The sequence below is a fragment of the Struthio camelus genome, chromosome W, assembly GCF_040807025.1.
Source record: "Struthio camelus isolate bStrCam1 chromosome W, bStrCam1.hap1, whole genome shotgun sequence".
Classification (NCBI taxonomy): Eukaryota; Metazoa; Chordata; class Aves; order Struthioniformes; family Struthionidae; genus Struthio; species Struthio camelus.
This window is the reverse complement of record NC_090981.1, coordinates 52,016,779-52,042,205: the sequence shown is the minus strand read 5'-3', so window position 1 is coordinate 52,042,205 and position 25,427 is coordinate 52,016,779. Positions and strand designations below refer to the sequence as shown.

The following is a 25,427-nucleotide window of genomic DNA, read 5'->3' as shown; positions in this document are numbered from 1 at the left end:
AACAGAGTATTTCAGGTAGCACTATAGTGCAATTAATGAACAAATACAGAATTCTATTTGATGCAAGATTGCTTATGAACTTGTCAATGTATTGTATAAGATGCGAATGTCTCTGTCCTACTTAGCTGAGACAAGGGCATAGATTGTATTATCCATTATAATACAAAAACTGAAGCAAGTCTTTGATGCCAGCTCTTGCAATTTAACTGCGCTGCTTGTGATATTAGCTATTTTTCATCTTGCAGTCTTATGATACTGTATTTAAATTTATTATTAGACTAGAATATCATGATTTGGGGGGGGTAGATTTTATTCAACCATTTGAATCAGGCAGTACTAAAACTAGATATTCTGATTCTCTCAAATTGCTCTTAATGAGCTAATGTAACTTTTTAGTTACTCCTGTGAAACGACTGATGAGTTTGTTCAGTTTATTCATATCAATTTCACTTGCTCATCCACCAGATCAAAACATAAAGACTTTACTCCATTTATTGGAAAACAGATGAATCATGGAGTTCATGACTCAAGTAATGGATGTGACAAAATTTGGCCGTATATATTAAATGTCTAATGACACCAAATTGCTTACTCTAGAGAAATCAAGACAATGTATTTTCCCCAAAGCTTTCATGTTGCTATCTTCATGAACAGCTTCCATTTTATTAATTTAAAAATACCAATCTTTAGTTACTGCATTTCAGGATTAGTTTAGCTGCTTAATAGAGAAGTGAATGGAGCTCAATGTTAAATGAATATTGAACTACTAAAAAAAGATCTTACAACCAGTAACGGGTCCATTTCACAAAAACTCTTTACAGACACAGTCAAATAGGCTTACCCTTTTTCACTGACTTGTATTAGTTGTAAATCAAAGATCATACGCTTCTTCTCCACAGCCTCATAGTATACAGAGAAGTCATATCAGTGAAGAGTCATATTAGGAGCTACAAACAGTAGCTCCTGCCTTTCAAGACAATGAACTTTCTGGTGAAAGTGAAGGAGGAAGTAGAGAGGATAGAATAAAGAAAATATGAAAAAAATATAGTGTAGAAATATTTGAAATTCTATTCTTAATATAATAATGAAACAAAACACAGTGTAGAAATATTTGAAATTCTATTATTACTATAATAATGAAACAAAGAAATTTAAGCCAGTAGAAAGCCCAAACACTCAAAATCAGCCTGAGATTAATGGCAAAAAGGGACAAAGATGTAAACTCAAAGCTCAGGTTCAGGATATGAGTCTCATTGTGTCACAGGAGTAATGGGTTGGAAAGACTCCAAGAGATCAGTCTGTCTCAAGATAGGATTATCTACACCTACCTCACTTATATGACCTGGACAGACCCAGGACAGGATCCTGTGGAATACCTCTGCTTATGTACCTACACCTTTGAAGCACTATATATTTCCCAAGGCACTCTTTTTCCAGTAAGTTGTTTTCCCATATAATCAAACTTTTTTTCTGATAACAGTGTAATCTCTTGTTCCATGCAGATAAAATGTATTCAAAGGCAATTTAAAGGACAAATCTGAAAATAATATTGAGATGATGGGATACCTAGTGTCAAGTAGAACACGGTAAAGTAGGAACTGACTGAATTCAAAGCACAGCAGGTGGGTTAATAAACACATCATGTAACCTTAGCTAAACATAGACCTTACTTCTCCAACCTGAAATCATTTTCAGTGTTATTTGCTGTGATGTCAAAATTAATAACAGGGTGGAGAGCATGCTCTAGAAATTCCATACAGCTGTGGGGTGGCATGGTTTTGTTGTCATTTTAATTGAAATAAAATTAAGTGTGGTTTTGAATGAGATATAAAATGCAAACTGTAGTATAAATGTATGACGGATAAAGGCTCACTAAAGCTGCTGTCCATTGCCTTAGGTTCTTTGAAGCTAATAATAAAATGTAAAGTTATGTACAGATCTGCAGCAGCCTGTGCAGCTTAATGCTGCCTTTCAACTTGATACTTCTGAATATTTTGAAAAAATACTAGCTATCTCTTCTCCTAAGTCTCTGAAGGCCAATTAGATTGGTGTTCTCAAAGCAGCCTAATTCAAACTACCAGGAGTCAGCTCCACGCAGAATTAAATTGTGGCTAATAATGGCACTAGTTTTAGTAATGATGTATCTTAGTAGACTGATTATTTCATGAAGATAGAGGTGGATCCCCTTTTCAGGCTGACATCTGCCTCCACCTCACAGAATATAAGCCTTTACCACCACGTTACAGACTATATTGAAGACTATATTACAGACTATATTCTGCATTACTCTGTCCTCTGTGTTTTATATTATTTATCCAGTTGCATCTGAGTCAAGCTGAACGTACATGTTTGGGAGCTCACCTTTTAGGACTGTTTTGAATCCTGCTCTGAAATACTTCATTTTACTCATACACTGTATAGAGAACCTATACCCTCAACAAGGTATCCTGGATTCCAGAATATAAATAAGAAAGACTAGCATTTGATAATCCTAAACTGCAGACATCAAAATCTTTTATTTTATCTCCCTACTAATAATATTAATGGTCCAGAGAATTCTTTCTTTCAAGAGGATGCAGTATTAACTGAATTAATAGGAAAAAGAAAAAAAAATCCAACACTTACGAAAAGAGTAATCAGTTACAAAAACAATGAATGGAAAGTAAAACACTGATACTTTCTTAGTCACACTCACTCACATGTCCAGACTGTAAACAGCAAAATCCCACCTCAAAGTACAATAATACCTGTTCAGGTATTTATAGGTAAGAGATTCCATGGGTAAATTAATGACATAAACACTGGGCACCAGTAGTTCTCTGTAAATGTCATTTGCATGGTAAATGTTAGGCTTTCCATGTCACTAGCTTTTCATGGTTGCAAAGAGCAGAGAAGGTATATAGCCCTTAAGATGACAAAAGTATTAAATAATGCATGCTATAATTGAAAAGTAAAAGCCAGACAGCATCAAAACTGTTCCAGGCAGTATCGGTTGTATCTGTTCCTGAAAATGAGTCATTGTAATTCAGCAAATGCATGCTCACCAATATCAGTCTGCACAAAAATGTTATGGTTTATGCAACTGTGTGTGACTCAGGAGTATATCTGATTAAAAAATTACAAAATTCTTTCATATTGGGAAATAAATTTCTTTAGAAGTGAAAGACCAACACCTTTTTGAACATTTTCTGAAGGAGCAGCGGGAGGAGGAATTAAGGTGTTGATAATGCTGAAATGCCCTGTCTCACAATTAAAACTAAAATTGTAATAACCTCACAATATATTATCACAAAGCAAATGAAAAATAAAGGTGAAATCAAAATGATTTGTTTTTGTCAAAATAAAATATTCTAGCTGAACCAAAGAATATTCTTCTTGAATCTTCCTGTTGGTAAAATGGAAATTTCCACATTTTATTCTTTACTGAGGCAAAGAAAATCTCAAAATCATAAAATCCTTCACAAGACAGAGTTGCTGAACAAGACATTGTGAGTGCAACTATACCTACTGTCTCCTAAAAGGCACATTCTGAACACAGAGATCAATTTGTCGTCCTATCTTCATTACAACTTCTTTGTCATCCTCATCTAAATACAAAAAGCAAAGATTTTCAAAAGCAGAAGTGAATAACTTAACTCGGCATGAGTTGAATTAATAAATCGTGGTAAATCTGCACTGAGAAATCAATCCATTTCAAAGTGTCATAAAATTTGTTTCTATATTCTCTTCTGTCACGGTCAGACTGCACTCTAGATCTATGCAAACATACACACACATCATACATACATATGTCTCTTAGCTGTAGATAAATAAAGAGAAAAAAAATCCATTAATTGACTTTTCCTAAGTAACAAAATGATTTAGTACATTATCTCTTACCTCATAAAAGAAGAGAGAAAGGAAAGCAATAACTGGAATGCGAGGGGAAAAAAAAGAAAAAACGGAAAGAAAAAGAAAAATAGAACAGTCAAAGCTGCCGTAAGGATTGAGGCTCTGGTTCTTGTTATTTTTCATGACAAATGACATATCTCCCAGTGAAACAGGTTGAAGCACGTTTCCCAATTCCTTTCTTTAGCTGCAGGCTGAGGAAAGCAGATGGAATCTATTCTGACTTTTCAAAGTTGCCAATATATTTCTACCTCATATCTCTTTCCTACCAGAAATCAAGCAACATCAAACTCAGTGGAATTCGTGTATTGTCTTCAAAATCTTATAAAAAATACAATGATCAAATTTTTCTGGATGTCAGCTTGCTTAGATATCTCAGAATCATAGAATGGCCAAGGTTGGAAGGGACCTCTGGAGATCATCTAGTCCAACCTCCCTGCTCAAGGCAGGGTCCTCTAGAGCATGTTGCCCAGGATCACATCCAGACGGGTTTTGAATATCTCCAGCGAAGGAGACTCCACTACCCCTCTGGGCAACCTCTGCCAGTGCTCCGTCACCCTCACAGGAAAGAAGTTTTGCCTCAGGTTCAGATGGAACTGCCTGTGCTTCAGTTTCTGCCCATTGCCTCTTGTCCTGTCGCTGAGCTCCACGGAGAAGAGGCTGGCCTCATCCTCTCGACACTCCCCCTTCGGATACTTGTACACGTTGATGAGATCACCTCTCAGTCTTCTCTTCTCCAGGCTGAACAGGCCCAGCTCCCTCAGTCTTTCTTCATAGGAGAGGTGCTCCAGTCCCCTCATCATCTTTGTAGCCCTCCGCTGGACTCTCTCCAGGAGCTCCATGTCTCTCTTGTCCCGGGGAGCCCAGAACTGGACACAGTACTCCAGGTGGGGCCTCACCAGGGCTGAGGAGAGGGACAGGATCACCTCCCTCCACCTGCTGGCAACACTCTGCCTAATGCAGCCCAGCATACCATTGGCCTTCTTGGCCACAAGGGCACATGGCTGGCTCATGTTTAACTTCTTGTCCACCAGCACTCCCAGGTCCTTCTCTGCAGAGCTGCTTTCCAGCAGGTCAACCCCCAGCCTGTCCTGGTGCCTGGGGTTATTCCTCCCTAGGTGCAGGACACTGCACTTGCCTTTGTTGAACTTCAGGAGGTTCCTCCCCACCCAACTCTCCAGCCTGTCCAGGTCCCTCTGAATGGCAGCACAGCCTTCTGGTGTGTCAGCCACTCCCCCCAGTTTAATACCATCAGCAAACTTGCTGAGAGTGCACTCTGCGCCTTCATCCACATCACTGATGAATACGTTGAACAAGACCGGACCCAGGACTGACCCCCGGGGGACACCGCTAGCCACAGGCCTCCAACTAGACTCTGCACCACTGACCACAACCCTCTGAGCTCTGCCATCCAGCCAGTTCTCAAAATCCACCTCTCTCTCCACTCATCCAACCCACACTTCGTGAGCTTGTCTATGAGGAAGTGATGGGAGACAGTGTCAAAAGCCTTGCTGAAGTCCAGGTAGACAATGAATATGATATGATGGGCTATTATATGATATGATATGAAAGGCTATTAGCAAGCAAACATTTCAGTACAAAATATATCATAAAGCTGAGTCACTTTACAGAGAGTTCACTGATAAAAAAGACAATTAGAACTACTACAGTACATTGGCATTGACCATTTTCCCAGCAATTAACAGCCATCTTGTAACAGTGCTAGTATTATCTTTTCATGAGCTGCCAGCACTGACACTTTAAAAGCAACTGCTTCCACCTCTTCTGTCACTGGTGGTTACAAACATCTTACAGATATGTGACAACTGGCAAAGCTGAGGAAGACAAATGGAGAAAAGTTAGTTTTCAATGCATATGAAATGGAAATACCAGTGCAGAAAAATTATTACATATATTAATTTAAATTTCATACTGAAATTTTGAAATAGGATACAGATATAACATCTGCTTATCTGACTAACTTTAGAAAGGAACAGAAAATGTTTTCCTCATCCAAAGAGTGTCTAGAATTTCAAACAAAAAACAGATATAGTTCTATGGACATCGTAACAAGTCCAAGACATTTTTTCAACAAAATAAAACAAAAAGATATTTCTTTCCAAGTAGCCTGGAGGCCAGTTCACCAATCTTAGATAAGAAAAAGATGAATTAACTCCTAAATACTTGTCTAGTGACAGGAAAGATCAGAAAGAGAGTAGAGAATCATCTGATAATTAGGACTACTAACTTGGGGGTTCAGGAACATAGCCAGGGATGGACTTTATCTGATCCTCCTGCATTCTAGATGAGTTTTCTCATTTACTGAACATTGTTCTCTTTGGCATCTCTCTCTTTCTCCCTCTTCTACTTTGATCAGAAATATTCAGATCTGAGAAGGTTTTCCCCTATTGAAGAGTAGTCATTGTACCTTTCCACCTTCCTACCACTTTTTTTTTTTTTTGACATCTGTGAATTGGCATCCTGTGTTGAAAGCTCATATTTGCAGAAAATGCCAGTTTTAATTATCTCACAGTCTTAAATTACCACTGCCAGAATTAAGACAAGATTGCATGTAACTTTTCTGTGTCATGATACAAGGTCAGACATTGTTACTGCTGGAACAGGAATTGTCTGATGCATAAGAATAGCGGGGAAAAAAGAAAGCAAAAAACAAAATCCCTACCAATTGGTATTGAAAATATATTTAACAATCACAAATAATTTAGCAGTAGGATTTTCCTTTTGCTAGTTACAGTACTTTCCCTACTTCTTTCTCCCAAAGAAAACAAGAAGGTGGACAAAATAACCTCTAGGCCTAAAAAAATTATATACATGAAACATGTAGTTCATATTGGACTGAAATAATATTAAAAAAATTAAATACATTCTTCAAGAAACTGAAGCTCTCTGGCTTTCTTTCTGTAACACATCTGTTGCATTTGCCATTACTGTCATATTAGTAATGGAAAAGAAAAGAAAAACTCATATCAGGAAGCAGCTTTAAGGAAATCCTGGAGTTTCCCCACTCTAGCAGGGTGTTATGGCAGACAGCACTGCTACCTTTCCAGTCTCCTCTCCCTCCACAAAAACCTATTCATGAGATTCCCTTATGTCTTGAACACAGTGAATCACTGAATTGAAAACATTATGAAGAAAAAAGAATCCATACTGAACAAAATCTTGCTTTGTTGGAAAATTCTGATCAGCTTTTTTCCAAATAGTGACACTTGGCATGTCCCCCAAGCACATGAAACCTATCTTCTCTTCAGAGTTTGCTACGTTAAGATTCAAATAGCTTCAAGTTATCGTCAAAATATTCCATGTCTTAGGCCCTGAAACCTAAAAGTCTGTCAAATAGTTCAAAATGAAGACCACAGAAAACAACCGTGTCCCTTTAGCAGAACTGAATGTTTCATGACATCGATAAAACTTGCTTTTCCTTAAAAAAACTTTAGAAAAGTACAGTAAGAAACTGTCCTAAGATAAAATACTTTATTTTACACACAGCTTGTCTGAGAAAAAAGATCAAAGAAATTAGTTCTAAGTAACTTAAGACTTAGGTAACAGCATTTAATTGACTAGCATTAGACTGTGCTCACAGGAACATTAATAGAAAGGAGTAAGTAATCTCTGCAGCCCGCAGCAGTTCCCTATCAGGTGTACTCACACTCAACAACAGCACATATCTACTTGCCTAAAACTGCAGCAATATCAAATCCACAGATGTGGGGCACATTTAACCCTAGATTTGGCATGGGGATGAGGGAATAAGACCAACAGAGCATCTAAAAGGACTCATCTTTAACAGTCTGTTTAAGTTCTTAAAAACCTCTTTACTCTTAGATATACAGTTTGCTGAAAGAGACCTCACTGATGCTACTGGAGTAAGCAGGCTAAAAGGATACAGACGTGTGTGCACTGCTGGATCAAGGATCCGTGACAGCCAACCCGCACTACAAAGAAAGAGTACTTCAAAGTAGTGAACCTTTTTGATCAGTGCAGATTCTCACAACCTTTTATTGGTGACACACCTAAAATGTAAAGAACAAAATAATTTTGTAGTAGTTTGTTGAAGAATGGTGCGATAGCACTAGGGAAATCACTTACAACAGTATTAAATGTAAACATTGGCATATATTAAATACCATTCTGGGTTGCTGTCAACTACGCCAAGGTTATGCTCACATTACCCTAAGCATGCCAAACTCCAACTGGTTACAAATTTAAAAACTGCTGACTGTCTAGGAATTGGCTGAGACAGGACAGTACTAACCTGTGTCTTAGAGATGTGTCAAGGACACCACAGGAAACAAAGAACTATGGAAGGAAGAGAAATTTTCAGCTGGCTACATATTTAAGAAATCTCAGGTTTGGAAGTCCACTTTGAGACAGCTCATATTTCACTCCTTTAAGAAATCAAGCAAAGAAGTTACAAGTCAGGAGCCCAGAACAGATGCCACTGTTGGGGAAAAGGGAAATTAAAAAAAAAAAAAAAAAAGGTGCATAGCACAAGCAAAATCATCCAAGGACACATAGGAGAGGGGCGCGCAATCATGTTCTGATAGAAACTGAATTTGAAACTGGATTTCAATGCAAGAAATTGTAAATAGTGAAAGAAATATTAACTTACAACAGATTAGCAGCCTCTACTAATGCTGGTGCAGCGAGAAAGCTGACAGGGTGACTGCAATAGTTCTACACGCCAGCAAAGAGAAATCACAAAGCTGATATTTAGAGTGGAAATACAGTTTTGAAGAACTGTATGAAATAAAAGATATGCCATGCCAGGCATTGTACTTAAGGTGGGCAGATTCTACATTAGCCCTTTGAATATAATACTCTATTTTTCTGAGCCATTATGGCTCACTGCTTGTCCTTATACTGATTAGCCATTGAGGTAGCAGATCTGTGTTAGCATTAGTCCACCTTTTATCTCATTTTTCAATTACTGATAGTTTATCTCATCACACTTCAACCAGGGGGTAGATTAAGTCATCAAGCTCCTTCAGAGACATGCTTTTCTATGCATTATCGTAACACTTCACATTGAGCACTTAAGGATAAAAGGCTTAGTAAAATGTGCTTTATTCACCAACAGAAATACTCTTTTTTCTGCTTACTATGTCTAGTTTACAAGACTGAAAGTCTAATAACATTGGCCAAATCATCTGATGATTTTGATACCTCTTTATATGTTTAAGAGTTCATTTAATGGATTTTTTTTCTACCTATGTATTCATCAACAAGATTAGTGATCGAATGAACTCTTCTCCACATACCCAAAAAATCTATAGTAATTACAGAACCACAGAATTGTTTAGGTTGGAAGGGACCTCTGGAGATCATCTAGTCCAACCTCCCTGCTCAAGCAGGGTCACCTACAGCATATTGCCCAGGATCACATCCAGACGGCTTTTGAATATCTCCAGCGAAGGAGACTCCACAGCCTCTCTGGGCAACCTGGTCCAGTGCTCTGTCACCCTCACAGTGAAGAAGTTTTTTCTCAGGTTCAGATGGAACTGCCTGTGCTTCAGTTTCTGCCCATTGCCTCTTGTCCTGTCGCTGGGCACCACAGAGAAGAGACTGGCCTCATCCTCTCGACACTCCCCCTTCAGATACTTGTACACATTGATGAGATCGCCTCTCAATCTTCTCTTCTCCAGGCTGAACAGGCCCAGCTCCCTCAGCCTTTCTTCATAGGAGAGGTGCTCCAGTCCCCTCATCATCTTTGTAGCCCTCCGCTGGACTCTCTCCAGGAGTGCCATGTCCCTCTTGTACTGGGGAGCCCAGAACTGGACACAGTACTCCCGGTGAGGCCTCCCCAGGGCTGAGTGGAGGGGCAGGATCACCTCCCTCCACCTGCTGGCAACACTCTGCCTAATGCAGCCCAGGATCCCATTGGCCTTCTTGGCCACAAGGGCACATGGCTGGCTCATGCTTAACTTGTCCACCAGGACTCCCAGGTCCTTCTCTGCAGAGCTGCTTTCCAGCAGGTCAGCCCCCAGCCTGTCCTGGTGCCTGGGGTTATTCCTCCCCAGGTGCAGGACGCTGCACTTGCCTTTGTTGAAGTTCATGAAGTTCCTCTCCGCCCAACTCTCCAGCCTGTCCAGGTCCCTCTGAATGGCAGCACAGCTTTCAGCAGTGGGTCCACGTTTTCCCTAGTCTTCCTTTTGCTCTTGATGTATTTGAAGAAGCCCTTCTTGTTGTCCTTGACATCCCTTGCCAGATTTAATTCCAACTGGGCCTTAGCCTTCCTCATCCCATCCCTGCACGTTCTGACAACGTCCCTGTATTCCTCCCAAGTGGCCTGTTCCCTTTTCCACATTCTGTACACTTCCTTCTTCTGTTGGAGTTTGGCCAGGAGTTCCTTGCTCATCCATGCAGGTCTCCTGCCCGCTTTGCTGGACTTGCACGCATCTTGAGCTTGGAGGAAGTGGTGCTTGAATATTCACCTGCTTTCTTGGACCCCTCTTCCTTCTAGGGCCCTACCCCATGAGATTCCCCTAAGTAGGTCCCTGAAGAGGCCAAAGTTAGCTCTCCCGAAGTCCAGGCTTGCAATCCTACTCGTAGCCCTGCTCCCTCCTCGTAGGATCCTGACCTCCACCCTCTCACAGTCACTGCAGCCAAGGCTGCCCCCAGCCTTCACATCTCCAACCAGACCTTCTTTGTTTGTTAGTACAAGGTCTAGCATTACATCTCTCCTCGTTGGCGTCTCCACCACCTGGGTCAAAAAGTTGTCCTCAGTGCTCTGCAGGACCCTCCTGGACTGTTTGTGCCTAGCTGTGCTGTCTTCCCAGCAGATGTCAGGGTGGTTGAAGTCCCCCATGAGAACCAGGGCCTGTGATCGTGAGGCTACTTCCAGCTGTCTGTAGAAGGCCTCATCGATGACTTCCTCCTGATCAGGTGGCCTGTAGTAAACCCCCACCACCGTGTCACCCATGTTAGCCTGCCCTTTAATCCTTACCCATAGGCTCTCACCTTGCTCTTCATCCACCCCGAGGCAGAGCTCCACACATTCTAGTTGCTCCCTCACATAAAGGGCAACTCCATCCCCTCGCCTTCCTGGCCTGTCTTTCCTAAAAAGCACGTAGCCATCCATGACAGCATTCCAGTCACGTGAGCTATCCCACCATGTCTCTGTAACTGCAATGAGATCGTGGCCCTGCGACCGCACACAGATCTGTAACTCTTCCTGCTTATTCCCCATGCTGCGTGCATTGGTGTACAGGCATTTCAGAGACCCAATTGAGCATGCAGGCTTCCCAGGAGAGGTGCAAGAGGATCCTCCATAGCCATGTTGCATGCTGTCTCCCCTGGCTGTATGCACCCGCCGGAGGCATCCTGACTTGAGCAGTGTTTTACTGACTCTCCTGCCACTATACCACTCCCCTTCCCCCATCTTGCCGAGTTTAAAGCCCTCCGTACCAGGCTGGCCAATCTGTTGGCAAAGACGCGCATGCCCCGCTTGCTAAGGTGGATCCCATCGCTCCCCATCAGCTGTTGATCTTCAAACAGGGTCCCATGGTCATAGAAACCAAAGCCCTGTTGCAAACACCAGTGGCGCAGCCAGTTGTTCACTTGGAAAACTCGTCTACTCTTCCTCCCATCCTTTCCCCTCACAGGCAAGACTGAGGAGAAAACGACCTGGGCTCCCTTTTAATTCTCTTAAACTACATAAAGCATAATACAAAACCCTGTTTTTACAAGTACAAATACTTGATCTGCTATGAAAAAGAGTGTAAAGTGACAAAATTCTTCCTAATTGCTCTTTTGTCTGCTAGTTTAGAAATATTCTGAGACATCATCCAAGTGAATTGCATGATAGCAGTATCACCATAAAGCTCTGTAACATAATTTGAGGACTGAAATAGACTTTGCCAGTTACCTACTTTACACTTTACTTAAACACAAGAGCAACTTAAAAAGAAAAGTTCACAAAGGTTAGATCTGTTCTCTCTGTTCCACAGTTGAAAGAGCTTTTCAGCAGACATCTATTTTTCATCTTGCAAATGAACGAAGCAGGTCAGCAAGGCAAATCTTGAGGAGAATCAAGACTTTCTATCAGCAGCTGGCAAAATTCTCCTCTGATTTAAACTGGTGGCCTTGTTGAATTCAGTTGAGATGAACAGAATTTAGAATGTGATATGACAAAAATAAATAAGCTTCATCTTTTCATTCTTCTCCAGGTCTTATTTCTTCTGTGTACAAGCAAATTCTCAATGCTAGCACTGGCTAGAACCTTGAGAGTAGCTCAAATAGCCAAATTTCAGAAGGACCATAGGTAGCTTATTTTGAGATGTTTACTCTCCAGTGCTTAATGAGTGTCTGGGCTCCCTGCCCAAATTTTGGGAAGAGATGGACGCTTCAGAAATTCAGAGTTGATAATGGTGGTGGCAGAGTCATAATGGGGAACACACATCTACCTACAGCTAGCCAGCTGGAAATGTCGGGTGGAGGCATTGCCCCTTCTATATGTGTCATGAAACAGTCATTCCATTAAAAAAAAAAAAAAAAGTACATATATATATATATATATATATACACGATACCTCTCCTTTAATAGGAGCGCTCTCACCATTAGGACAGAGGCATGCCCTCCATTAGGCTCAGTGAACCTGGTATGCTCAGCTAAGGAAGCGTGCCAATGCCAAGAAAAGATGCAGCAAACCTTTTACCAGGCCAATTCTGCCATAAGGGTGAGGAGGGAATGAATTTTAGGTTTCCTACTTTCTGTCCTCAAGACACTACCATATAACAGGTGGATTTTTTTGTTTTTGTTCCCCTTTTTAAAACAAAAGAGTGCTATTATGGGGAAAATGTAATGTTTAACAAGGAATTAAATTGATAATTTTAACAACTCTACATTCTGCATCTTTCATTGGGAATGGCCTGTAAAAATATTCTATTTAACTAAGCAAATATGACAAAAAGTTTAGGCAACTGGTTTTCTCTCTTTGGCTTCAAACTGTATATATATATAAAAGAAACTGCAGAGTATGCCTTCTTGGTATGCTTATTTGTGTTAATTTAATTAAAAAATGTCACCTAAAACTTGTCTTGTCTTGTATTTTCAACTATGGAATGGGATTGAAGGATGAAGAATAATAAATTCTGTAACAGCCTCTATACAGTTTTTGCCATTTCACAGCTATTGCTTGTGAGTGCAGAATACAGGCTTTCTGTCTTGCTAAGATATTTCCACAAAATAAAGCAAGAGCTGGATATCTGAAAAGATGTTGCAGAATAAATGTCTGGGGGCATGTTTTCCAGTGTGAAAAAACAGCTGGAGGTTACTTGAGTATATCTGCAGCAAACTTAATAAATTATGGTTTGATAAACCTTATCAATATAAAATAACAGAAACATGAAAAAGCTAGGAAATATTTAATAAAATCTCTGTGTTTATGTCTTGTTTAATAAAATCTCTGTGTTGCTAAATCAGATAAATTTTCAAGTACAAATCATCGAGCAAAAAGAACACAGTTGGGATCCCACAATATTTTCTCTCTGTTCTGTTAATCAACTGGAATATTGGAAACAGAAAATATTATTTACAGGCAAAGAGAGAGGTGAAATGATGCAAATATTGTAGGTTGATGCAAAGAGGTGAGAGGTGAAATGATGCAAAGATTGCAAACACTTATGACTACAGCTATTAAAGCAGAAGATAGGTGAATTTGAGGCACTTAAGTCCAAAGTGTAGTGAACACCACAGTCCAGTTGAACCATTGCCTAAGCCTAAAGAGGTGTGACTCTAAACTTTTTTAGGTAGCCAGAATCCTGGTTCTGTATCTGCCTGAACTGCTGCAATCTAAGCAGTCCAATTACCAAAGACTGATGGACACCCACAAGACAACCAAACTGCACGACCAGCAAGAATATTCCTTCATAATTAACTGATTAATAACATTATTACATGAAAATATTATAGCAATGCTGGAGATGTCAGTCAAAACTGGAGTCACAAGAATGTAAATGCAAATTAAAAGATGACAAATGTTAAGGAAAGATTTTTTAAAAAGCTAAGTTGAGGCTAGTTAAAGACTAGTAAACCTTCAAACAGTCTTGAGAGAAAATATCAGACATTATGATTTTCAGTGTAAATTCCCTCAATGTCTTAGCTGTCTAAACTGATCAGGCATAGTTCTAATATAGTCGTAATTTTCACAGAGATAAGCCATCCTTTCCACACTGACAAACATGAATGTATAGTTAAAACAAAAATATTTCCAGACAAAATTCATAAAAGCATTTTTTAGCAGATTAACTAGAAGTTAAATTGAATATGCTCTTTTTCTTAGAAATTCAGAGACACATTGTCTTGTGAGTTATTAGCCTTTCCCCGCAAACAATCTTGTTTCTTTTTCAACTTACTGATTCTTCTGAATGTTTGAAATGGCAAGAACACAATCAGAGGAGAAATGAATTGAGTACTGAACTTACAACCACAAACTATCTATCACTGTAGTGGACTGAACTCAAAGGTCTATGCTACCTTCAACTCCATCACTTTTATCATTTTCACATGAAAACGTTTAGAGAGACAGGAAGGAAATCCATAGGACCATGCTCATGACTCATTTAGGTCTCTACGTCCAGAAGTGTTTAAATGAGGCAAGAAATATAATTCCTCATTCACATAACTTACATAGGACTAAAAATCTGAACTTTAGGCATTTCTTTTGGCATTTTAGTTCTGAATTTGTGACCCAAATATTTAAATGATAATTTTTATTTCACTGCCTGTCCAAGGAAATGAGAAAGAAACAGATTTACTAAAAGCATCTTTAAAAAGTTGAGAGGTCAAACAATAAGTTGTTCACATATCTCTGTACCAAATATGCAAAATTCAAGCTCAGGAGCTATCACAGTTACTTTCAATTCTCAGCTCTCTATAGGTTTTTAAACCTAGACATACGTGGTTTTAAAATTATCAGGTAGCTGAAAGAGTTCATGCATTAAGTTGGTATTTAGATCATGTTCACTTTACGAAAAGGATCCATACACATCTAAAAAGGGGGAGAGAAAATTTCCCAAAGGCAAAATCCGAAGTTGTCAAAATTACTTTATCATCCCTTAGAGCACTGGTAATCAGCTACAGTGGACTGAATGGGAATTGCTACGTCATAAGAAAGTACATAGTATTAGCTGTTCTGATCAGGAAAAGAAATGCTCTTACCTCAAATATAAAGTGACTTAATGGTAAAACAAGAGTTGGTAAGAACTAGTAAGTTCATAATCCATTATTTTAATAAACAGAAAAATATTAAATATAAAAATATGAGGTTTGATTAATTTTATTTCTATTAGCTTTCATGGGAATAATAATGGGACACTTAAATGAAAAGGAGTGAAGTTCTACTATAACTTGTTTTATAATTATTTCAAAAATAAGCCATCTTTTCATTGATTTGTTTTGATAAAAACGTTGCAGGGTCAGTTAACTGTATTCATGCTCATGCAAAGTATTTTGACATCTTCATTTCCAGCATCTGGCAGTTACTCTGCCATTTGCTCTGTTAATAGCCTCAATAAACAGATTGAAATTTTTTTCTACTATTTTGAAAAGAACAATAAATATACATATTTGTAATATTCAAAAATTAACAGAAATGCAGGTAAAAATTCACATAGGACTAAGATGTGCAGCAAACTACTAAAAATGTAACATAATAAAAAGGATAAAGAGAATGTAAATATTTATGATACTCCAGATTGATTTTAACATAGGGAAAATAAATAAGAGATGGGAAAAGACTGCAGATAGAAGGGTTTTGTTTTGTTTCTATTCATACCTGCATAGATTATTCTTAGAAGTGCTCACACTTGGAGGAATATTAACATAAATATGCACATGCACATTGCTTTGGTTTTCCTACTTTTTTCTTTTTGATAGTTTAATCTTTCTTGTCTTCTATAGGCAGTCCAATTGCATGACACCTATGGCTCTGACAAGATCACTGTAGTTGTACCATAATTAGCTATTCACCCGCTTTCACCTTCTTCCAGATGGTTTCTCCTATGTATCTTACTATACAGGCTTTAGTGTCTCAACTACTCACCTAGTAATACCCATGTGGATGAACAGTGATATCTACAATGTTCCATATCATAAGACATTTTATCACACAAAACCAGGATTGAAGTGATACAGATGCACTGTATGACAGCAGTTCTTGTCAGATCAATAACAAGAGTTGCAACATTTACTGGAAAGAAAGAGAGTTCAATTACAAGATACCATTTCCAGGCAAGCCGATATAGGCTTGTTTCCCTTGATTCTGAAAGCAAAGAGACTGGAAAAAAACTGTTCTGAGGTAACAATAAGTAATAAAGAGGAAAACGCAATGAGCCTAGTAGCATGGGAAGTCTATGGCATGGCACAGGACTGGTTTAAGGAAGATGAAAATAGTGAGAAAGAGCACATTCTTAGTGGAGTATGGTGAGGAGTGTAAATAGTACAGTCAAACCCTTAATTTCTCCTTGGAAGCAAAGGGGACCAGTGCGCTCTGTATCAGGTATTTTTCCCGTTCTTCTCAGGTCACAACTATATTTCGATTATGTTATTACTCACGTAGGATAATGTCGTGCTTACCTGGAATAAACTCCCTAAGATTCAGGTTAGAAATAACTCATAAAATATAATTTGTAGCTGGAAAAGCCATTTCTACACTGCCTTTCCACATGTTCCTCAGCAGTCTCTAAGTAGGATTATACTGTAGCATCTTATGCCATAAACGGTTAATTCAGACTATTTTATCCTTTTAAAATAGACCCTTCTTCCTAATCAGGTATTAAACTTCTATTCCATTGTCGTTAATGACAGCAATAACAATAGAAACTTCTTTAAACAAGTAGTGTCCCAGGCTTTTTATTATATTAGAAGCTAGTCAAATTCTATCATAATCAGAAAATGATCCTCAAGCTGTTAATATGCAGTGAATTCTGCATCATATCAGTCCTAGTCTTGTTTGATCAAATGCCCTGAGATAAGGAACATGACAGATTGAGAGAATAAACACAGGCAATAGAGCACAGATGGTCTATCCAGCACAGCAGAGCACAAGTTCTCTAGATGTATCACTTTTCTACCTCTTAGACCTTTCTGAGATAACTGAGGCTATTCTCTCCCATGAAATCTACATACCTGAATTAAAACCTGCAGTTTCACCAGCATGCTGCTCTCTGCAGATGATAAAAAGGGAGGAATATATTGACTTTTTTATTAGATAAAAAAAAAAATATAATTTGTATAATTTGTCCCTCAATTTTCATTTAGTGATGATGACTTGGAAGCACATCTTGCTGCTTTCTTTAAAAAAAAAAATTGTATTAGGTATGTTTGAATGGATTACGAATCTCCCATTTTAATTGATAACTAGGCATATTTTACCATGTAATCTGGGCACCCAACTACAAGTTTGTCTTCCAAAAACTAATTTAAAAGGTAAGACTATTTAAGACACTATTAAATGGCCATAACGTAACCCTGACAATACCTAAAAATGACTTGTCCTGGTAGCTACATAAAGAAGAAGAGGTAGAAAAATCTGGGCTCAAATCTAAGATGTTTATTCAATTGACTTCTTTACATGCAAAAATCTATCCAGAATTGGCATTACAGAAACAAAAACAGAGAAGAAAGTGCTTAACAAGGTATTAGTGACAACCAGAGGATATCTTTTAGCCAAGTTACTGTTGCTGAAAAATTTAGAAGTCATTCTGGACTGGTCACAATTAATACAAAGATTAAAACTGAGAGATACATGAATGGATTGTGTTTAGTCTCCAAAAAACAAACCCTAAAATGGTTGTTCTTGCTATAATACATTGAAAACATCTGGAAACAATTTGCGGATTCCCATGCTTACCTCATCACTGCAGAGAACCAGAGGAAGCACGTGCATATATAAATATAGATGCTCACTATAGGAAGGAACGCTGGTATCGCACTGCCCGAACCACAAACCACAAACAAGACCTCGGCCTGCCCAAACAGCTCTTTTCCAGCAACCACCTTTTCTGACAGTTCTTCAGCTCTAGGTCAGGAGCAGGACAACCTGGTGGGCAGCTGGCAGCTCTGACTCGTGGGACAGCCGAAGTCCCCTGCCTGTCTCATGCTTAGCGTGGGGTGTATCCTGCATGCCACTACTCTGTCAACCCCCGGGCTGCAAACCAGGCACACAATAGGCCTATGTCCAGACATGGTTTGTGGCCACCCTGGAGGCGCCTGGAGGTTCAGTCATCTGCCACAGGATGACGTGCCTTGTCGCATGCCAGGAGACACATGCTTTGACTTCATAATAAAGGTATTCCCAGGACGTGGTATTCCCAGGACCTGTCTCGTTTCATTAAGGCAGGTACCTTTGTGCAACAAGAAAGTCAGTTAGGCAGAGGAAAAAGGTGGCCTGTTAGATTTGTGATGGGCATACATCAAAGCAAGTAATAAGAGAAAGACAATGCTCTGGGCATTGCTGTCATCACTGGCTAAAATTCCTCAAGGAATTCAGGATATTGGATGCTCTGTTTTGTTTGTGAGTTTCCAAGCTTCTTAATCATAGACAAAACGTTTACAAGCATGAACCCTAAAAACTTAAAGCTCCTCAGTCTAATAAAAAGCCATTTTCATGCATTTTTCAACTCTTGAATTTAGAAGTACTACAATAATATATGTTGTTTTAAAATACTACTGTCTGATAAATTTTCCACTTTATAGGTCTCTTCCACTTTAAAACTAGAAACTCACAGTTCATTTTGTATGTAATTCCATAAACATTACACTTAATAACATAATTCTTAATGAAAATCACTCTTCTATAAGTGTTTTTAATACACTGTTCAGCAACTCCCATAAAAAGTTCCCTGAAAGCACAGCCAAGGAAGCTTTTTACCTGTATTAAAAGTTTAAGTTGAGAGAGTTCCCACTCTTCCAAATTTGCTGCCAGGAATAACGGATACATGTTCTAGCACGTGCAAAATAGGAATTATCTCCAGAAAGGCTTAAAAATTAATGAACAACAAATTAGACTACAAAAACTTCTTTTTTAAAAAGTTGTGTTACATTTCAACATAAAAGACCAGCTGACACAGTACTATCATTTTCAAAAGCTATTGACTGGAATCACTAAGAAATGCTACTGCAGGGGTGAAGACATTATCTTCTTAGTGACACAAAGTAGCAAACCCTAGACAACCAGCAATATGCCTGTTACTATATAAGCCATACAAATACACATGTAAAGAAAGAAATATTACCTTCCAGCATTCGAGTTCAGGGAAAATTATCTTAGGTCATGTTTCCCCTAGCACATGAACCACGTAGAACATCATCACCACACTCTTCTGGGTGTATGCACACATGAAAGCTCAGTCCGCAGTCTTAAAAAGGGGGTGATGAGATTAAATGAGAAACTTTACGCTCATAACACTTATAGTTATTCTACAGCGAAAAGGATTATTCTTTCCATGAAAGTGATTGTGTTTAGATCATAGAGTAGGAAATTAAAAAAAAAAAAAACAGACTATTATACCTTGCTTGCATTTCAGTAATTGCCTGCACTACAAATTTGCTGTTCTTTTTGGCAATTAGTATTCTATTATTAGGAAAACATGAATCATAATGCTTTCTAATTATCTCTATTAGTTATGTATATTTTCCTGTTGTTATTCAGGATTTAATAAAATGAACAAACAAAACCATCACAGCAAAACATGCTCCATCATCTACACCAGTGATATTTCATGGTTTTAGCTAGGATGATACATACTCTTCTCAAACACGTAATTTTCACTGATTTGAATGAGAAAGCACTGGCATAACTGTGAGCAGAATCTACCCACCCAATGTTAAAATATGGACAGTTCCATAGAAATGCAAAATTTTGTGGGAAATGAGATCCATTATAATTTCCCATTTGGAACACTACTAATTAAGAAAAGACTATATGACACGCTCTATTTAGCAAAAAGCAGAGAGAAAGCTTGTAAATCACATGACAAGAAAAAATATTGTTTAATAATAACACTGAGACTTGCATAGACATATATATCATGAGACTGATTTTTGCTCTTATAATGCCTTATATTGTAATTTGTGTCATGTATCTTTTACATCATTTCAGTTTTATACATATGTGCCATTTAAAATCACAAACCGATTATATTTAGTAAACTCAAAATAGACATCAAAACAGAGTATCAACTCTCTTCATCACACACCTAGCTTAAAAAAAAAATCAGTCTCTAATTTTGAGTGGAGAGAGGAAAAGGACTAGTAGTCAGGGTTCTGGCTTTATAGGATCAGAGTTTACAGATAAAATACCTTAGTCTCAGATGCTGTCACAGAGACAGATGGTCCATTAGCCAACACCCCAATCGAATTACCGAGGATTACCAACACTGTGGATCGTACCCAGTAATGAAATGACAGCTAGTGCAACTCACAGGAACAAAAGGAACGTGTTCGCTCTGGGGAACTAAGCTAAGCAATCCTGTGCTACATGCTATTTGACATTTCTAAATGATCAACTTGTATAGCTTGAAGCAGAAACACTCTAATAGCTCAGTCCTGATTGAGTGCCATGCACTAGCTCACACCCAAACAGAAAGACTACAACCTTCCAATCAAACGCAGGGGCCAAAAGTGGATTTTAAGGCTGCATAAAACATCATATCCAAAATAAGAAAATCCTTCAAAGCAAGGACACTGAAATAGTTTATCAGTGCTTTCCCCAGTCTACACACTACCGATTGTACTGATTTTTAACAGACCAACACATTACTCTTGGCTTGAGAAGAAAACAAAAACCCAAAGGTAAACCACTGGCCGATGTCACTTAATAGCAGAATACAAACCTACTTCAGAGCCATCAGGCCTTGGGCTGAAAACGAACGATAAGCCTCTTAAATGCCTTCCTTCTCAAAAGCGGAGGTCTCTCTATGAGACCATGTAACCCAGAACAGCTAAAAGAAGCAGCCACGTGATAGGAACGGGCCTCAGTGCTGGGATGAAGTTAGAGGTCTTCTACCATAGGTAGAGCTAGCCACCATGTCTCAAGCCCATGTGACAACAGCTTCATCCTTACTTCAGAGTAAGGAAGAAGCTACATCCAAACACTGCAGCTATCCGATATACAGCACAGCATAAATTGCAAATCAGCTGTATAAGATTTAGATATGCAAACAAGGATCCACACATGAAACAACTCGACTAACTCATCACGATTTATATATTTACTTAGTCCTGTTCAAAAAAATGAAATGAAATGAAATGAAATGAAATGAAATGAAATGAAAGCCAAATAACTGAGGGTTTTGATTTTCCTCAATGATCCACACAACCTCACAAATTCACTACTTCAGTAAATCACTAATTTATACATAATGCATTTTCCAAGCACGCCTTTTTGAAAGAAAGGAAAGCTTATGTTGGTTTTCTGTTTCTTTCCTGTAGAAATTGGCTGGAAATAGCAATTTTCTCCAACTTCACATCTCTCAATGGTAGAAGGGCAGAAGACATCAAATGGAGACCTTGTTACAGAACACCAGAGACTTTTAAAAGACTCTCCTAGGTCGTCTTTGCTCTTGGAAATGTTTACTCACATTTCCTCCCCCCACTCCCCATGAGACTGACAAGAGTCTTCTGTTATTCAGGTAACACAAGCATTCTGTAACGATATTTTTATTTAAGCAGAAATTAATAACTCAGCATATAAATAATATGGATTTTTGTACTGTTAGCAGTAAGTAGAAGAGGAACAAAAAAGAGAGGACACCTGGTGGTGATCTGTGATAATTATGATTGGATAATATCTCCCATAAGCAACAAATGAAATTTTTAATACAATATCTGATTTGGTATTGCCCTTACATACTTGTTTAATTTTTAAGCACTTCAGTGGGACTTAGCTTTCAATCAAGCTTATACTTATGAGCTTTGCTGGATCAGTATTATTGTGATGACTGGGAATAAAACAGTAAAAGTAGAATAAGACACTTTTGTGTGATATGCTCAGAAATTCTGGGAACGTGATGCATTAACCACCTGAGGGTTACCAAAGGCTAGAACGGACATCAATGTAGGTTCATCAACCTTAAAAAGGTTAGGTAAAGTGAAAACCAGTTTTCAGTACAGGTCGAATCAAAATAAGATATGGCTGGAATTTACAATCATTGTATATTTTACAAAACATAACCTTCTTTGCACCTCTCGCATTCAGTCAGTTTAAATTCTGTTCTAATTCTAAATTACCAGGCATCTCAGAACTGCTAAGATTTAGGGTATAGTTTCAGGAGTACAGATTTTATTCATTTATACATCTACTCCCTCCTGCCCTGCGATTATAACAGTTTAAGCTAGGCTAAACTCTATTTTTCATGCAGCTTTTGAAAAATATTGTGATTTGAAAGAATCAGTAAATTTATATTTCAGGTAAATGTAAAGCAAAAATGGCATATCATTTGAGATCTCTTAATTGATATTCAAAGGGAAAAAATGAAAAATTTCTATTTTAAAATGTAAATGAGTTCATTATAACAATATATTTCCTCTTCATTATTCACATCTTTTATTTTTTATTGTTTAGTTGCCTAAAAGCACAGGCAGCTACTAATAGCTAACTAGCTGCATGCAAGCCCATATGAAATGTTCAGGGGTCAGCAGCTTAAACAGTCACAATCTCTCTTAGAAGCATTTTACAAAAAACAATTGTGAATTAGAATATTCAATATTCTATTGTTATTGTATTTAAAGCAAATATATTTTCTTCTACTGGGTTTGATTTTAAGTTATCCACTGGCTTGTTCTCTGCATATTCACTTGCTGATCACGTCAGACAAACAGTACTAGTTCTCTCATGTGAGATTCTCTGAATTTAATAAAGTTATGCTAAGTAATAAGTAGATCCAGTACTTCCTATTCAATATTTTTCTCAGGAATCTATCCGAATAAAAAACAAACCCACTGTAAAAAGTTATTGCTAAAATATAATTTCTTCAAATAGCAATTTAAATAGCTAATTTTTGTTGCATACTAAATTATATAATTTTATTTAAATGAGTACATCATCTATTTCTTGATATCTGGGTTGATAAAAGACTAGCATATTAGATATTGTCAAAAAAAAATAAGTCAAGAACAATGTGAATTTGAAAATTCAGTAAATGAATTCCTACAAAAATATCTCCTGTATCTTTGTTTAAATGTTTCTTCTCACTTCCACTGTCATTTGTTTGGATAAACTATTAACTTCAGACTAATATGAATATATCAGTCAGATTTTATATATATCTTGCACTGCATGCTATAACTCGGTTCCCTCATAACCATTAAATAGAAAGCTTCTGGAATACATACGTTATGCATTATATACCTATATCTATATATATCTATCGATATCTATATCTATCTGGGATGCATACATTTTTACCTCAATATACATACATACTATATTATATATATGGAATGCACAATTTACGTCAATGACTGTTAGCAGCTTGTTACTGTTTCAACGAATTGAAATAATGTGCAAATAAAGACAGAAAAGGAAATATGTTTTCAAAAATATAACATAAAAAGCCTTAAAATTGTTGCCTACTCATCTTAAAGTTCAGAGAGCGTGAGACTAAGGAAGGAAAAGCCCAGAAAATTTCAACCTGTCTTTTCTGTTTAAGGACCTAAAAACACCACCGTGGGATAAGAGCTTTGAACCTTGTTTGTTCAGCGATCAGTTTTCCAGGAAGTATCCTCTTGGCAATTTATAAAGAATGAGCTTGCTGATTGTCCTCTCAATATTTTTGACATAACGCTCATTATTCTGGATCCAAATATGCAGTATTTCAGATTAATCTGCATTACATTTAAAACCCACGTTAGCCCATATGTAGAAAATACTACATCCTTTTAACCACACACAGATAAATAGGGTCCAGTTTTGTGTCATCAACAAATTAGTTAACAGTTGCTCTCTGTTCTGCACGTACAAACACCCACAACACGGAAAAGATTAATATCAAAGGTTTCACTGACTATCACCATGGGACAATCCAACTATTGTTTTAAAATCCAGTAAAGTTCATCCCTACCTGGCTTTGCTATTTTAAAACATTACAGAGCTATAACATACAATTTCTCAGAAGTTGAAACGGATCGCCATGCAGAACAATTTCATACCCTACATTCAAAATAATAATAAACTATTGTGATAGCAAAAGTCAAACATGAAAATGCGTATGACTGCCTTTATTTCTGAAATTTCAAAGGAGCTAAAGAGATTATCATTGCATACATTTCTTTTGGGGATTTATCAAAATCTCATCCATTTTATCACTGCACTTGCATGTTCCCATGGTCATCAAAACCTCTTTTTAAAAGAAGCCAACAAGCTTATAGTTGCTTTATTAGAGGTTCAGAAACAAAAAAGGAAGAGTATTACTTCAGATCCTCCTTCACCTTCCTGAGAATATCCAGGGAGCATGATAACATGTTATCAAATCTGAAATCAGGGACTCAACTTGTGTGTTAATACTTGGCAAAGAAAGCATCACAGGTTCGGATTAGATCCTCTGGTTGCTTCTAGTCCCATTTAGTGCTAGATTCAGCTATTGTTGATTTAGAATACTTGATTTAGCTTTGACAACAGAGACAACAGGGAAAAAAAAAGATCTGTATTCATTTCACTGCTTAGTTGAGTTTTATCGTGGCAAGCTATTATCTCAAGCTGACTGAAAATAATGTCATTGAACACATTTCAGAAGGTTGTCTCTCTGCAAAGAACAGAGGAGACAAAAGCACAGCTTTATGGTAGAACTGCAAGATGTTCCTAATCATTTGCCTTAGTTAAACTGAGTACAAAACTGCCATGCTCTATTTCTGTGTCAAAAATATAGCTACACTGCGTCACAAGAGGTAAAAAGATGTAGAAGTTACAAAAAATAATAATAAAAATAATGACTGATTCCAGGAGGTTGTTGAGTATCATGCAGGACCAGGCCTTTTTAATACAATCTGATTTTATTTGTGAGAAAGCTTAGCATTTAGGTTTCCGTAAAAGGCCAATGTGATGCTTTAAAAGGGACATAACCAGCAGAAAATCACCAGAAAGGGTACCAAGTAATCTTTCGATATTAATTTCATTTTAAAAAATTAAAATAAGTAAATAAATTTATGCAAGTCTATTTTTAATGGTGTCAGTGAAAAAGCTTCACAGAATAATTCTCAGTATGCTTAGTTGCATGAAAGGCTTAAAAATCAGCAGTTATTTTTTTTCTGTATTTTAGCGCTTCCTTTTAAAATACATTATGATATTTAGAATTACAGAAACGGGGACAGGCAAGAAATGAAATGACTGAATCATGGTAATATGTGCAAGAGTTTCAAATACTTCCTAGCCCTGAGCATGCCAAATTAGGGAATGCCATAATTTCATGGAAATGTCACCGTGCCAAGTTGGCAGGCAGCATAAGGTCACGTCTGGAAATAGTGGAGCTGACAGTTTAGAAGGAAATGACTCAAAATTTGAACCACTTTTTTCTTTTTTAAC

General features: G+C 37.8%; 1 protein-coding gene across 2 annotated transcripts in view; it reads right to left on the bottom strand.

Moving 5' to 3' along the window:
• LOC104146894 (potassium/sodium hyperpolarization-activated cyclic nucleotide-gated channel 1) overlaps positions 1-25,427 on the bottom strand; it is a 218,465-nt gene that overhangs the window by 169,479 nt on the left and 23,559 nt on the right. The gene's annotated exons all lie outside the window — the stretch shown is intronic.